The 15,059-nt window shown below is 62.1% G+C and overlaps 1 protein-coding gene across 17 annotated transcripts in view; it reads left to right on the plus strand.

Annotated features, from left to right (window-relative positions):
• The window catches only part of BRSK2 (BR serine/threonine kinase 2), a 68,743-nt gene that overhangs the window by 27,478 nt on the left and 26,206 nt on the right, over positions 1–15,059 (plus strand). The window lies entirely within an intron of this gene.

A 15,059-nucleotide genomic window follows, 5' to 3' on the forward strand; every position in this document is an offset into this window, starting at 1 on the left:
GTTTCTGTTGACCTGCCTTAGAGTTCACCAATCGTTTCTCTATCATGCCCATGTGAATTCTTTTTGTCCATCTCTTACTGTAATTAAAATATATATATTTATAATATTATCTTAAAATCCTTTTCTGAAATGTCTAATGTTTGGGTCAGCTATGGCCTGCTTCAGTTGGCTGTTTTTCTCTTGAGAGTAGGTCACATTTTCCTCCTTCATGTATGTCATCGTTTTTACTGTATGCCAGACATTGTTTATTTAAAAGAACAGTTCAGACTGCAGTAAACAAGATTTTCCCAGAAAGCGGTTGCCCTTTCCTCCAGCAGGCGTTTGGGGGGCTGGCCGGCCTGACCAGCACACCACTTCAGCAAGCTTCTGCTCAGCTCCCGCGAGTGTCTCAAAGGTGTGAGCCCCACAGTGTGGACACTTCTCCCCTTTCTGTTGTTTTGAATGCTATCACTAGTCGAAATGACTGAGTGAATGGATGACCTGCGCAAGCCCCTGGGATCTCAGGGCCACTTGCACTCCATGGACGCGAGGTCCAGGGGCCTTTCGCTCTGATGTGTCCATCTGCTCTGGGGCATCAGTTCTTACCTGATGTCCCCTGTCCTCTCTCAGCCACTCCATTTGGTCAAATAAGGGCTTCCCGGGTGGAGCATCTCTCATTGTTTCATCTTTTCTTTTTGCCTTTTGCCTCATTGGGCATTTTCTCATGTTCTCAGTCTGTAGGTCAGCAGCTTCTTGTTCTAGCAGTTATTATTATTATTATGTTTTGCTGAGGAAGATTAGCCCGGAGCTAACATCCGTGCCAATCCGCCTCTATTTTTTGTATGTGGAACACCTCCACAGTGTGGCTGCTCAATGGAGTAGGTCTGTGCCCAGGATCCAAACCTGCGAACCTGGGCTGCCGAAATGGAGTGTGTGGAACTTTAACCAGTGGGCTGCGGGGCTGGGCCCCAGTTATTATTGTTTTTAACATCTTAGAGCTCTTTCTTGTTTTCTCATCCTTTCTGTAGATTTCTTTTTTCACAGATGGAGCAACTTATTAAATCCTAGTAAATCAATGCAACACACAGTAAAATAAATGTTAGATACCTATTTCTGCTGGGCCAGTTCTGTTCCCTTTCCTGGACTTCCTCCAGTAATGTGTGCTTGGCTGTTCACTAACGAGGAGGCCTGGGTGGTGGTGTGGCTCCCCTGTGAGAAATAGGAACATTTTCTTGTCCGGGTCTCCCCGGGGGGGACCCCTGCCCAGAGCTCAGTGTCGTGTGTCTGCTGGAGGCGTGTTCGTGGGCAGGGCCTGGGCATTAGGCCAGTCAGAACAAGGACAGTGTACTTAGTGCAGCCTCCTCGCCCCTGTAGTACTGGGTTTTGTCTCTGGCTGTCCCTCGGTCTTGGCCTGGGGACAGGGGGTGCCGACCCAGGCTGTCATGCATCTACACCCTCAGTAAGCACCCCATCTGTGTTTGCAGCCTCACCCCCAGGCCTGCCTTGTGCCCTCTGGCTGACACCAACACAGGAGCCTCTCTAGGGTACCCTGGAGACTGGCAGGCCTGGCCCTTGTCCTCTTCCCCGTCACCTGCCTCTCTTTCCTTCCAGAGGTCCCTGGAAGGCTGTGAGTTCTCTCTGTTCCCCTGCCAGGCTCCCTCTTTTGTAACCCGGAGGGTGTGGCCAATAGTAGGCAAACACGAGGGCCCTGGTGCCTCTCCAGGTACTGGCCCCACCCCAGACCTCCTCCCAGGGTCCTCCCCCCAACCCCCGTCCCCTTCCTTCCCCAGAGCTCCACCTTGCCCTGCCTCCTCCTCCATCACCTGGGCCAGCAAAGCCCTCCTGGGACCAGTCCTCCTCCCTCCAGCCTCTCTCTCTGATTCATCACCGTCCCCAGTGGAGATGCCTTCTGAACACGCGCCTCTTCGTGGCTGCTTGGGAAAGGCCTCTGGGCCCCTCGCAGCCAGAGGTGATGCTTCTACTCCTGCCTCTTTCCAGAGCCCATGCAGGCCTCACGGGGGGGGGGTTCGGGGGAGTGGGAAGGGTCTGCCCGTTACTGAGCCTGGAGGCCTGGGTGCTTGGCATCCCCTTGGTGCCCAGCATATGCCCAGCATCTTGCCCCTTCTCAGCATTGACCTGGGGACCCTGGCCCCAGTGTTTCACGTGCGAAGAGGTCTTGTCCGCAAGAAGGCTGCCGTGCCTCCCTTGACCCTCCGACTGGGTGCTGGCAATGACTTCTTGACCCCGGGTCTCCAACTAGTGGTTCCTATCAGCATCTTCCAACTGGGTGCAGAACTGAGAGGCAGCTTTGGGGTGGCCGTGGAACTGAAAGGGCTCCTGGCCCCTGTAGCCTGCCTTCAGGCAGTAGGGCAGCCTGGAGACCTCCTGGCTGTGCTGAGGGTTAGAAGCCCCCAGCTAGGCCTCTTCGTGGGTACAATCGCAGGGCACCTCTGGGGGGAGCAAGTGTAGGGTGCTGAGGACTGCAGATGTGGATGGGGGCTTCTCATTTAATCTTTACCCAGGAAGGAGACAGTGTTAGGACACCCTGAGACTGGAGAGGCTCGGGCCCCCACCACAGGAGAGGATGGGGAGCCAGGCTTCAGAGCCTGGGCCCTGACGGCAGCCGTCCATGCTCACCCTGGGCCGCACCTGGGAAGGGCCTTCAGGTACCAGAATAGTGCCTGGGTTATGTAAGGAGTTAGAATGGCCACGGAGGCAGGAAGGGATGCCTGGGGATGGGTGAGGAGTGGGCTCTCCAACTCCCTTCTTTTGGGTCAAGGACTGCCCCTGCGTTTCCAATCCATCACACAGCCGGCGGCAGCGTTCCCTCCTCCTGTTTGGGTGCTGCCGGTGAGGAGGGCGGGAGGCTGCGCAGAGGCACCCAGCGGCTGCAACGCCTATGAAATATTACAGGGCTTAATTAATTTAATTTGAGAGGTTCCTTTTCGGAGCGTGAACAGTTGTCTCCCCAGAGACGCGCGCCGCCCCCCCCCCTCCTGCCTGCCTGGCGCTGGTGGGCGAAGGAGACAGTGGAATCTATATTGAGAGTGAGCAGAGCTGGGGGTGCCCGGCGCCCCGGCGCTCCCTCCGCCTCCCTCCATGGGGCCTCCTTCTCAGCCCGGGGAGCTGCGTGGGCGTGAACCAGGGGCCGGGCCGCGTGACGGTGGGGTGTGGGGTGCCACCGGGAGCTGCCGCCAGCAGGGCCTCCGCAGAGCCCGGAAACGTGGGTACGCCCAGGGTGGGTGTGTCCCACCCAAATGGAAGAGGAGGAGGGGTTCGGGGAGCTCGGAGCCCCCGGAGGAGAGACTGAGGGAGCCCGCAGCTGGGGCAGAGGGCGCACAGGGCCGGAAAAGGAGGTCGAGTTGGGGGGCTGCGGGAACGCAGCTCTTTGATGTCTGTGGCAACTTCAAAGAGCCCCCTCCTGCCCGGAGCCGAGAGCTCAGCGTCTCAGGCTGGGGAGGGGCGGCTCTCTCCGCAGCGTGCTTCTGCAGAGCAAGCCCGAGGGGCGAGGGGCGGAGCCTGCCGCGTGTTTGAAGCGGGCCGCCGGGCCTGGGGGCGGCCCCTGGGATGCGACCTGAGGAGCCCAGGCCAGTGGGGTGTGCTCCCTGGACCCAAGGACCAAACCCGCCGGCCCAGGGCTCCTCCTGACCTCTGCCTGCGAGGAGCAGAGTTGGAAGCCGGATGTGAGCGGGTGGCCCTGGACCAGGCCTGGGAGAGGAGGGGACAGGCTGAAGGCGTGGCCTGGGTGGGGGCAGCCCCTGCACCGTCGTCCTAGGCCCAGTCTCCTGTCTAGGTACAGGGTGGCTGTTGGCTGCGGGAGGCGGGTGGGTCTGTGGCCATCCTTCATGTGGTCTCAGAGCCTCAGGGTCGTGCAGGTGCCACCGAAGTCCCGGAACTTTCCCAGCCTCACCACGGGGCTCGCCCCGGGAAGCACAGTCAGGTGGGACCCAATGTCAGGTGGGACGGAGAGGGTGCTGGCAGCTGGGCGCCATGCCACTGTTATATCGTGGTGGGGGCAGCCTTAGTGCAGTCCACACTCCCACCTTCCACAGGTGCTGGCCTCTCCCTTCACGGTCCCTGAAACACAGGCCTTTGAGGTGGGCCTGGGCCAAAAGACCAGGGATTCCCCCCAACCACAGGTTTGAGAGGGGTGCAGGGCAGAGGTGCTGCCAGGACCCTGCGGGCTCTTCCAGCTGCGGACTGCGGGTGGTGCAGGTGGACAGTGATGGTCATCCCGCTGGAGGCTGGAGGCTGGAGGCACCTCGAGGCCTCCCTGAGCACGGGCCTCTGAGACTCGTGAGCCGGCGACAATACCTCTCCAGCTGGTGCCACCTGGGCCCCACCTACTCCTCCCACACACCAGGCTCCATTTCCGGCCCACCCTACTACCACCGGTTTTTTGGAGCCTGTTTGTGCACAGGGAGCCCTGGCGGGTCTGCCCTCTCTGGGACGCTCCCTCCTGGCCTGCAGCATGCCGGGCATGGGGCGCTCTCCCAGCAGGGGTGGGGCCTCCTGCAGCACCTCTCCATCCAACGCTTGGAGGGGGTGTTCTTCCCACTGCCGAGGGCCGTTCCTTGGGCCTGAGACAGAACTCGCAGCCAGGAATGTGGGGCCTTGTGGTGGGCGAGGGTGGCCCTGAGTGTGCTCAGTGTCCAGTACCGGAACCCGGGAAGCACTTCTGGACATCGCTGCTGGTGTGACAAGCGAGGGGCCATGCAGAGAGGGATGTGCGCACCTGTGGAGTCCCGGGTTTACAGCTCACCGCAGGTCGTGGTGTGGACAGGCCTCGAGGCCACACCCGGGAAGGGCAAGAGTGTGGCCGGAGGAGGCTCCCTGGGAGCGCTGACCACCAGCTTCCACGGGCACCCTTGCTAAGGTGTAGCACCAGCTGTGTGTCCCGGAGCAAGTTACCTGCTGTCCCTGGGTCCTGCAGGGCTGTGCCAGCCGCTGTCCATGGTCCTGAAAGGGAGCTTCCCGCCCCTGTGGCAGCCCAGGAACTGACCGAATTTCCCTCCAGCCTCTCTGTTTCGCCCCACCTTTTGGGCCAGCACCCCCTCGACTCCCCAGGCCTGTGCAGGGGGGTGTTGGGAGTGGAGCTGTGCCCACACCTGTCGGGGAAACCCTGCCCCCGGGGCTGGGCTGGGAAGACTTCACACTGAACCCATGGGCAGTGGCAGGAGAATGGGCCTTGGGGTCACACAGGCCTCGCCCAGCCTCGGTTTCCCCTTCTGAGAAAGGGAGCTGGGCTGCTGTGAGGATCTGGGTTTAAGTGGAAGATCCTGGGAACCGTAGTTCTGACCAGACAGTGGCACTGCTGGAACAGGTGGCTACATCTGGGCCTGACCACTGCCCAGAGCCCACCCTGCCCCAGGGCCTCAGCCACGGCTTCCAGTGACTGGTCTGTAGCCTCCTGGGCCCCTCCCCGCAGAGCCGCGCTTGGTGTGGGCAGGGCAATGGTGAGACCAGCTGAGCCACCGCTGTGGGCTCTCACAGAGGCAGCAGAACCCAGCACCCCTCCCCCAAATCCTATCCCGGATGTTTCCAGGCCAATGCTGGGTTGAGAGACCCTGTGTGCCAAGTGCTGTTAGGAGCAGCCTGCTCTCCGAGCAAAGACACACTTGCTGAGTGTGGGGATGGGAGAAGCTTGCATTACAGTGAATGAGTTGAAGATAAAGTCCTCGTGGAATGAGCCAAACACCCTTTTGAAACATAGTAGGAGGGCTGTGATGAGAGGAAACTACAGGCAAACCTCGTGTGAGCTGAGGATGCCTAGCACCAGTTCTCTGTGGCTGCCCCAGCAAACCACCGCCCGCCTGCCACTGAAACAGCAGAACCCCATTTTCTCACTCCTAAGGCTGGAAGTCTGGGGGTTGGTTCCTCCCAAGGTCTCTGAGGGAGAATCTGTCCCAGGCCCGTCCCCAGCTTGTGGTGGTCCGCTGGCCATCTTGTAGATGTATTGCCTTGAAGCTGCCTTCACATTCGTGTGGCGTCCCCCCATGTCTGTGTCTAATCTCCGTCTGCTTTGTCTTAAGAGAACGCTTGTCATTGGATTTAGGGTCCGCTCTAAGTGCAGGGAGATCTTGTGTTGAGACCTGTAACTTAATCACCACTGCAAAGGTCCTTTTTCTAAATACGGTCACATTTGTGGGTTCCAGGCATTAGGACCTGGACACAACTTCTTGGGGTCACCACTCAACCCCTATGTTCTATCACTGTTTTGGGGCTCCAGGTGGAACCCATGGCATCCCCAGTTTTGCACTACAGCTTTGTGCTCACAGGCTCAGGAGCAGCTCAGCTGGTTGCTGGGAGCCCTCAGTGGTCAGCCGGAGGCAGTGCCCTGGTGTACGAGCTGATCTGGGAGCCCTCAGTGGTCAGCCGGAGGCCGTGACCTGGTGTATGAGCTGATCTGGGAGCCCTCAGTGGTCAGCTGGAGGCAGTGCCCTGGTGCATGAGCTGATCTGGAAGCCCTCAGTGGTCAGCCGGAGGCAGTGCCCTGGAGCACAGGCTGATCTGGGAGCCCTCAGTGGTCAGCCGGAGGCCGTGACCTGGTGTATGAGCTGATCTGGGAGCCATCAGTGGTCAGCCGGAGGCAGTGCCCTGGAGCACAGGCTGATCTGGGAGCCGTCAGTGGTCAGCCGGAGGCCGTGACCTGGAGCACAGCTGATCCTGAAGGCGAGGGAAGGTGGTGCTCTTCCCAGAAGTCTTAATTGGGGCACCCAAGGCCCCTCCCCACAGCCTCCATAGGGGTACCCCCAGCTCTGGGTGAGTGTGGGCATGATAGGAGGAGAGCCAAGTGGGCATGAGGATGTCCCAACTGTTGCTCTAGAGGTGTGACCTCCAGCCCACCCTGAGGATCCCCCACCCAGCCAGGCAGACAGTGGAGGGGCTGTGTATCAGGTGAAGGGCAGGAGATGGGACAGGGTGACACCAGTGGCAGAAACTTCCCTGTGTTAAAGGAGAAGGATACAGCTTCCTGGAGACTGGCTCACGGCTGTTGGCTGGAGGCCAGTTCCTGGCCATGTGGGTGTAAGTCACAGGGCGCTGCCTCAAGACAAGGGAGCTGGGCTCCTCAGAGCAGTGAGCCCACTAAAATGGGACCCCAGAAGGAGCTGTGCTGTTATCATCTCCTCTCGGAAGGACAAATCCATCCTTTCTGCCACTTCCATTGACCACACAGACCAGCCGTGGTGCCGTGTGGGCAGGACCACACTGCCAGGAGGTGGCTTCCAGGAGGCGGGCTCAGGAGTCCTCTTGGAGGCAGCCACCTGCAGTGTTTGATGGCAGTCTGGAGCAGCAGGGTGACCAAGTGGCAGGAAGAGCCAGGCCTGGGAGGCCAGAGGCTGCAGGGCCAGGTGCAGCTTGGAACCCTGCAAATGCCTGTCCTGAGCAAGTGAGCAGGCCGTGCCTCCTTGCTCGCCGCTCCAGCCCAGGGGTTCCCTGGGAGCTGGGGAGGGGCCTCTCAGCCTCCTAAATCTGCCCTTGTCCAGGGCTCAGCTTCTCTGAGGAGTCCACTCGGGCCAGCTGGTCCTGTGGCCCCTCTGCCTCTGGCTGCCCGTCCCCGGGCGTATCTGGCTGTGTTGAGCTTTTGGTCTGTGGAAGCTGCTGTGCCCCACCCCTCCCCCTTCAGTTCTGCCTCCAGAACCCCCGCCCTCTCCTGCCATCAGGAGGGTGTGTATAAGCTCTCCTGAGGGCAAGCTGGAGGTTCCTGGGCTGGGCGTGGGGTTGTGGTACATGTGGGTACAGTGGCCAGGGCAGCACCGTGAGGTTGCCAGGAGCGATGGCGGGAGCCTCCCCCAGAGAGGCCACTGCACCTGGCCCTGGTGAAGCTCCTCCCTGGTGATGGTCAGGGCAGCCTGCTCTCAGCAGAAGGCCGTTGTGTGCTGATGCCAGAAAATGCATTCCCTGTGGGGCCAGGGGACTCGGCCCCTTCCTGCCTGCAATCCTGGGTGCCTTCTCAGTTACCGCAACCGCAGCAGGCTGTGCCTCGCCCTGCCCGCCCACTGTGGGCAGCCGGGGTGGGGGAGGCAGGGCTGGCTCAGGGCGGCCAGCTTTGCTGATTCACTTTTCCAAGAGCTGGTGTGGTGCCACTGCCCCACGCTCCTCCAGGGAGAGCCCAGTTGGGAGGGGCTGCTCCAGGAAGACGGGCGGATTTGCTCACCTGGCCACAGGACCTGCTCCCCACTCATGCCCCACGAGTCCAGCCCCCACAGTGAGGCATCAAAATGGGCCACCATTAGCTGTGTCCATGGCCCTGGGGAGCTGGCCACGTGGCCCCAGAGGCACAGCGGTTATGGGAAGGAGGGTCTCAGGCATTAGTGACCCTCAGCATGGTCCTGTGAGCATTAGTGGCCGAATGCTGGCCTCTCCTGAGGAGCTGCGAGGGACTCCCGGGGGGGCCTGACGGGCGCTGCCCTGCTCCACCTCCTGGCTCAGCAGAAGCCTGGGGAGGTAGGGGTGGGGCTGACAGCTGGGCAGAACTGGGCTCTGACACATCCTGCCCTGTGAGTCTCCTTCCTGGACCCCACAGGGGATGTTGCTCTTGGGTCACCCTGCCGGAGGACCGGCAGACACGCAGCCCAGGTCCCCAGTGTGTTGCACAGCAAGGAGGCAGGGTGAGCACATGCAACCGGTTTCACGTGAGCAGCATGTCCCCATTCATTCCCCCTCACGGTCCATTTTCTGTCTTCTGAAGGCCTAGGGTATCAGGCCAGGCCCAGCGGCCCTGGGCCCCTGGCCCTGTCAGCACCACGGACAGCAGCTGCCCTTTGTCACCTGTGGTCAGGAGCTGCAGGCAGCAAGGGTCCTGGTTTACAGAAAGCCTTCCGCTCCCTCCCTAGACTGCCCCGTGCCCAGGGCGCCCTCTCCCTAGGGTGCCCCTCCCAAGAGTGCCCCCTCCCCAGAGTGCCCCTTCCCCAGACTGCCCCTCCCCAGAGTGCCCCTTCCCCAGAGTGCCCCTCCCCAGGGTACCCTTGCCCAGGGTGCTCCCTCCCCAAAGTGCCCCCTCCCCAGGGTGCCCCTTCCCCAGAATGTGCCCTCCCCAGAATGGCCCCTCTCCGGGTACCCTTCCCCAGAGTGGCTCTGCAGAGTCTTGGGGACCCCCCACTCCTCACCCTCCCTCTGGAGCCTCGTAATCCACTCCTTTGCCAGGTCTTCCTGCCCCACGTCCTGGTTGGGCCTTGCAGATAGACTGCTGACTCCTGTCCTTTCTCTGAACTCTTGCCCTCTTTTGGGGGAGGGGAGAGGTGGCAGAAGCTGGAGGAGGGGTCCCCGAGGTGGCCCTGAGGTGACGACTGAGCACTGGACCCGCGAAGCTGCCACTGAGTGGGGCGCACAGGCGAGAAGGGCCTTTTGGGCAGAAACACCAGGGCTCTGGAGAGTGGCTTGTGGCTGGGGAGTGTGGGAGGAGGGGTGGGGAGGGGGCAGGGCCGAGTGGGCAGTAGGACCCCATCTGGGGAGCGGCCAGGCCGGGCCAAAAGGGCAGACCTGCCAAGAGTAACTGAGTCAGAAACGGGGGCCTAGGTCTTGAGCACCTTCCTGGGGGCCCCAGACGCCGAGGGGCACCTCTCTCTCCCTCTGGGGATGGGTGCTCTCAGACTGAGGCACGATCTAGGATTTGGTAATTTGAATGAGAAACAACAGAAGATCCTTTCTCCCCTTGCTTTGCCATCTTTGCACTTCCCGGGACTCTGCCAGGGCCAGCGGTGGAGGCAGGGGGTGGGGGGAAGGGGAGGGTGGTGTCCCAGGCCCATGCAGAGGCTGCAGGATTTGTGTCGCGGTGGGCGCAGGCAGGGCAGTCCCACCACGGGACCCGTGTGTGGTGTGTGTGCTCTGGCACATATGTGCCTGTCCCATCTCTGGGTTCCATGCAGGGACCTTCCAGGCCTGGACTGAGGCCTGGCAGGTAGTAGACATGCAGAGGTGTGGCCAGCGAACAGGGGCTAGAGCTGCTGGGGTGGAAACCGAGAGGACCCCACCAGGGGAAGGCTCGGGGCCACTATTCCGCTCAGTCTTCTTCCCCAGTGGACGGGACACGTCAGCCTCAGGGAGGTGATGCGGAGGCTGTCTGCCTAAGTGGAGTGGCCGGCTGGGCAAGGGGCCGCAGGCCAGGCCCCACAGTGGGCAGAGCTCTCACGGCGCAGCCAGCCTCCTTAGCTTGACCTCTAGGCCTCAAGACCTCCTGGACCCGGTACAGGGTGGCTGGGATGCGCTGGGAAGGGTCTGTGGTGATGAGAAGCCACTGGGCCATTGGTGAGGGCCTGGCCGGGGCTGGAGTGGGGAGCAACTGTGAGGGTCAATTCAGGGGCACCAAGTACAGGACCTGCACACTCTGAGAGATGCCATCCCTTTGGGGAGGGTGGTCCCGGTGCAGCAAAGCAGGAGCCGACGGATAAGCCACAGTGCCTCCCACCATCCAGGTCTCAGAAGATGTGGACATTGTGTGGGTGGGGCATAGAGGGTATCAGAGATGGAAACCCACTCAAGAATCACCAAGAGGAGTAGGACCCCCATCTGGTCCCAGCCCCCTGCAGCAGCCACACATGGGGCGGCCAGAAAAGGCCAGGTGTGCAGGATGCTGCTGGGCACCCCGAGAGGTGGCATGGGCCGGGTGTGGTATGCCTTGGGGCCAGCCAGGGGGGCTCAAGACGCTATGGCCACAGGCAGAGAGGGAAGGGGCTCCAGGGAGGGGCAGGACCTTCACATCTGGTGTTCCCAAACATGCCTGGTAGGAGGGAAGTGGGCTTGATGGGGCTCCAGTGCCTGGAGGGAGGGAAGTGGGTGATCAAGGACTTCAGGGGGAGCTCTCGGCCTCACAAAGAGAACAGAGTGGACGAGCCACCCGCAGTGCTGAGCTGTCTGTCCATGGGGTCTGCAGGCTCATGGCAGATGGTGGAGGTAGCACCCAGGACCCCCAAGGGTTGGGCTTGCAGTCAGCAGGCTGTGGCTGGGCCACCTGAGAGGTTGGGAGGCAGGCCTGGGGCCATGTCAGACCAGGGCCTTCCCCACATGAGGTGGGTCTGGAGCACCGCTGGAGGCTCCTTGCTCTGGGCTGGAAACAGCACTTGAGGCTGGAACGCACGGGACGCACTGGTGCTCCAGCCTCATTGAAAACCCCATTGTGCCTGTGGGGAGAAGGGTGTCTCTAGGCTGCCCCACCGCCCCCACTTGCTGCCTTCTGACCTTGACTGACCCACTGGGCTGCAGGGCTGGATCCCGGGACACAGAGTGTCCCCCTCCCTCCCAGACCAGAGGGCAGTGGGTCCAGCCCCAGTGACAGTCTCTGGCCAGTGGAGTCCAGGCCCACGCTGGGGGCTCCCAGGGCTCAGAATCCTCTGGCAGGGTCTTTTCCGAAGGACCATGACCAAGAAGAAAAAGGAAGTCACAGCCAACTGGGGAGGCAAGGCATCTGCTCAGGGCCACCCTTGTCCTCCTGGCCCTGGCCCTATGGGCCCCTTAAGAAACCAGGGCCCAGCACACACCGGGCTGGCCTCCTTCCTCCTCCCAGACTGCCTGCTGGAGGCTGGCAGGGGCAGGAGGGCTGGGCACGCCCGCCAAGAGCTGCTGAGCGGAGCCCAGAGAGCACCCTGCCCACCAGCTCTGCAGCCACCTCTGGGCCTTACGGCTCCGGTAGCTGTGTAGGGGATGGGTGGGGGCTCACGAGGCCGTTCTGCAGCCCCAGCCCTAGCCCAGGTCAGGAGGGCCCCACACTCTTCGGCGCTTGGGGCCAGTGCAGAGGCTGCTCTCAGATACCTGTCGTCCCTGTGACTGTCCTGGCCCTGGGGGTGGCGCCCGTATTACTGCACACCACGTTTGTGCCTGAGCCTGGGCGCAGTGGGGAGCCCGCGGGTGGGGCAGCCCTGTGGGGCCCAGGGTCCCTGGCCTTTAAACCATACCTTCCCTCCATGGCCCTGTGTCTCCACCATGCCACAGCCCCTCCTTGCGCGGAGGCCTGGCACCCTCGGGCCCAGCTGCCTGCGCGCCCACACCGCTGCTCCCACAGTTATCTGTGACACCGTATACTTACCCTGTCTCGACATGCGCCTGCCCTTGCTGTAAAGACAGTAAGTAGAGATAAAGTTGCAATTGGAAAATGAGCCTGAGCAGTTGGAGAGCTGGATAACTAGGGCGATCGTGGGCTTCCCACGGAAACTGCATCCATCGGAGGCTGCAGCCTACTCAGCAGGGCTCCTGAGGGCACACTCTCCACTCCCTGCCTCCAGGGAGGTGGCAGGACTTCTGGGGACCCAAACATCCTGCTCTGAGGACCCTGGAGCTGTGGGAGACCTTCAAACCCAGGGCTGAGCCACTGCCCAAGAAGGGGCACCTCCACGCCATGATTTGAGGGGTGTGTAGGAGTCTGCAGAGTAGAGGATTTTCTGGGCAGAGAGGCGGCAAATGGAGGAAGATGAAGGCAGGGAGGGAGCCACCAGAGTTCCTGGGTGTGCCCAGGGCAGCCCTCCTGCACCCCAGCCGTGCGTCCTGGCCACCACAGGCCCCAGCCCACAGGCCTGCAAGCAGCTCTGTGGGGACAGCAGACCTGTGCCCTGACCTCGTCCACTGGGCCCACTGTCCTCCTGGCCTTTCTGAGTGGCTGTGCACCAGTGGGTGAGGGACCTGCTGTTTCCTCGACTATAAGATGGGGGTGGGGACAGCCCCACAGCACACAGCGCTTGGCAGACTGCTGTCCTCTTCACAGCAGTGGCCACAGTGGCTGTGTCATCCATTTAACTTTCTGCTTCTGGAGAGCTGGCCATGCTGCTGCCAGGCTCCTGTTGATTGGAGGCCACTCTTCTCCCTTCCCCGGAAGCAGGGCCACGATCCCCCACATCCATGACCCCAGCCTCCCCGGGACTTGTGCACAGGGCATGTGCACACAGTGCATTCCTGCCGCAGCTGGCGGCCGTGTGGTCCTGGTCAGTGCGCTTTAGTCGTGTGGTCTCCGGAGGTCTGCTCAGGACCCTGGTGGCTGAGGCACACACCCTCCCTGCCTCCTGCCTGCGGTCTCCAGGTCACTCCCCGGTTTTGCTACATGAGCAGCTGTGCACCGCTGGCCGCAGGCCCTCCTGCGCTCAGGAATGCCATCCCAGGGCTCGGCCCCGATGGTGCGTCCTGGGGCAGTGCGTCCTTTGCCCTGTAGGGTCTCTCCGGCTCATGTGTGGGTGTTTCTGGCCATTGATGTCTCTTCCTGGGACCGTTGCCTGCTGTCTGGACACCATGTTGGCATCTGTCACAGGCGTTTGAGAACTTGTAGGTGCTTGTACCCCTCGTAGTAGTGGTCTTTGCCACCTGTCACCATTGTGTCCTCCGTTCCTCAAGGCCTGTGAACCTTGTTTGGGGTCTTGCTGGACAGGACAGAGGTGTTGCTTCTAACCAGGGCCAAGTCCTGCCCATGGCTGGACTCTGTCTAGGAGGCCGTGGGGTCCCTGGGCCCCGGCTCGGAGGCTCTGGATCACACCTGCCTCCCGTTCTCGTGCTGTGCTCTCTGCTCCTTTCCACCTGGAATCGCAGGGTTCGAGCGCCAGATCAAAGGCAGCCGTGAGAGGCCCCGGAGCCCGCAGCCCTTCCCAGGGCAGGAGCCCCGGCTCAGCAGGCACAGCGCTGCCATGTGGGCTTCCCAGAGTGTGGGAGCCTCAGGCCCCGGGCATAGGCTCCCACAAGGTCTGTGTGCCCCACCTGCCCTCTGTCCCCAGCCTGGCCTGCAGCTGCTCCTGCCTCAGGGAGCACAGTGTCATCTTCTCACTGCCCATGGCAGAGGCTCTGGCTGTGGGGCAGTCTGTGCAGGCCGCTGGGCGAGATGGGGCATGAGGGGCCCAGGAGGCCTCCGACCCCAGGGGAGGACCTAGTGTGCTAGGGATGAGAGGAGGCGTGAGGGAGTGGCGAGGGGACTTGTCTTCTATGGATGTGACAAAGGATTCATTTCCCATGAAAGTCAAAGGGCTCCTGCAAGTCAGGAATACCCCCAGGAGGCGGTCACCACGTGAAGGCTGACGTGGCAGCAGTCCGGGGCCAGGTGCCAGCGGCCAGCTCTAAGTTGGACACGGTGCCTGGTGGAGATGGGACGAAGCAGTGTGTGGGCGCCCCTCAGGGTTCACGGAAGGGGCGCCCCTCGCAACGGAGCAGAGGTCGAGGTCGGGCTGCGGTGCCCTGGTCAACTCACCCTCCACGTGGCAGCCCCCTAGGCCCCAAAGGCTGGAGGCAGCCCCGACCATTGTGACCTCCCCAGGCCCATCAGGGATTCAAGGCGCCTTGGGGGCGCTGGGGTGGGGGCTCTGGAAGGAGAGCATAGGTCTCCTGGGCTGAGTTCACAGAGCAGTCCAGCCAGAGGGCAGCAGGCCAGGTCACAGTGGGAGAGGGGCTACTGGTGGCCCAGCCAGGGAGGGAAGGGGAGGCAGGCGCCCAGCCATGCCCACGTGACAAGCCCCAGGACTGTGGGGACTGGAAGTGTGGGGCAAGCAGAGTTGAGTCAGCAGAGCTTCTGCCCCGTGGGGGTCAGGGGAGGCAGGCAGTCCCCGCAACCTGGGGGGAGTGCCGAGCTGGGTGCAGGTGTCGGGCGCTTCTGTCCAGGGTCCGCAGACCAAAAGGAGGGTGATGGGTGGGGGTCGCAGGGTAGCAGAAGCTGGGTGTCCTGGGGGTAGGGGTCTGTGTGGGGCCTCATGGGGCTGGGTGGGAGTGGCCCTGGACCCAAGGGCACCCTGGCCCTCCTGCTGGGGTGGCTGAAGGCCTGGGGGAGGGACTCAGAGCAAGGGTCCGCCTGAGACCCAGGGCTCAAGGAGGCCTCAGGGCCGGTATGTGGGAGGAGGCATGTGGCTTGGGACAGAGGGACGCTCCACACGGAGCCGTTCTGGGCAGTGACCAAGGAGCATGGAGCAGAAGTGGCCAGAGTCTGGCAGGCTCCAGGCACGCTGGCAGGGGGGTGGGGGAGTCAGATCCAGACCCTGAGTGAGGGGCTGGGTAGGACACAGGGGCAGGCGGGTGGAGGGGACGGGACCCTCAGCCAGGGCCTTGGAGAGTAGGCCGCGGCCACCCCCAGGAAAGCTCTTCGAGGTTGGGGGCCCATGGCTGAGAGTCCTCCAGGCCCTGCA

The sequence above is a fragment of the Equus asinus genome, chromosome 17 (assembly GCF_041296235.1).
Source record: "Equus asinus isolate D_3611 breed Donkey chromosome 17, EquAss-T2T_v2, whole genome shotgun sequence".
Lineage (NCBI taxonomy): Eukaryota > Metazoa > Chordata > Mammalia > Perissodactyla > Equidae > Equus > Equus asinus.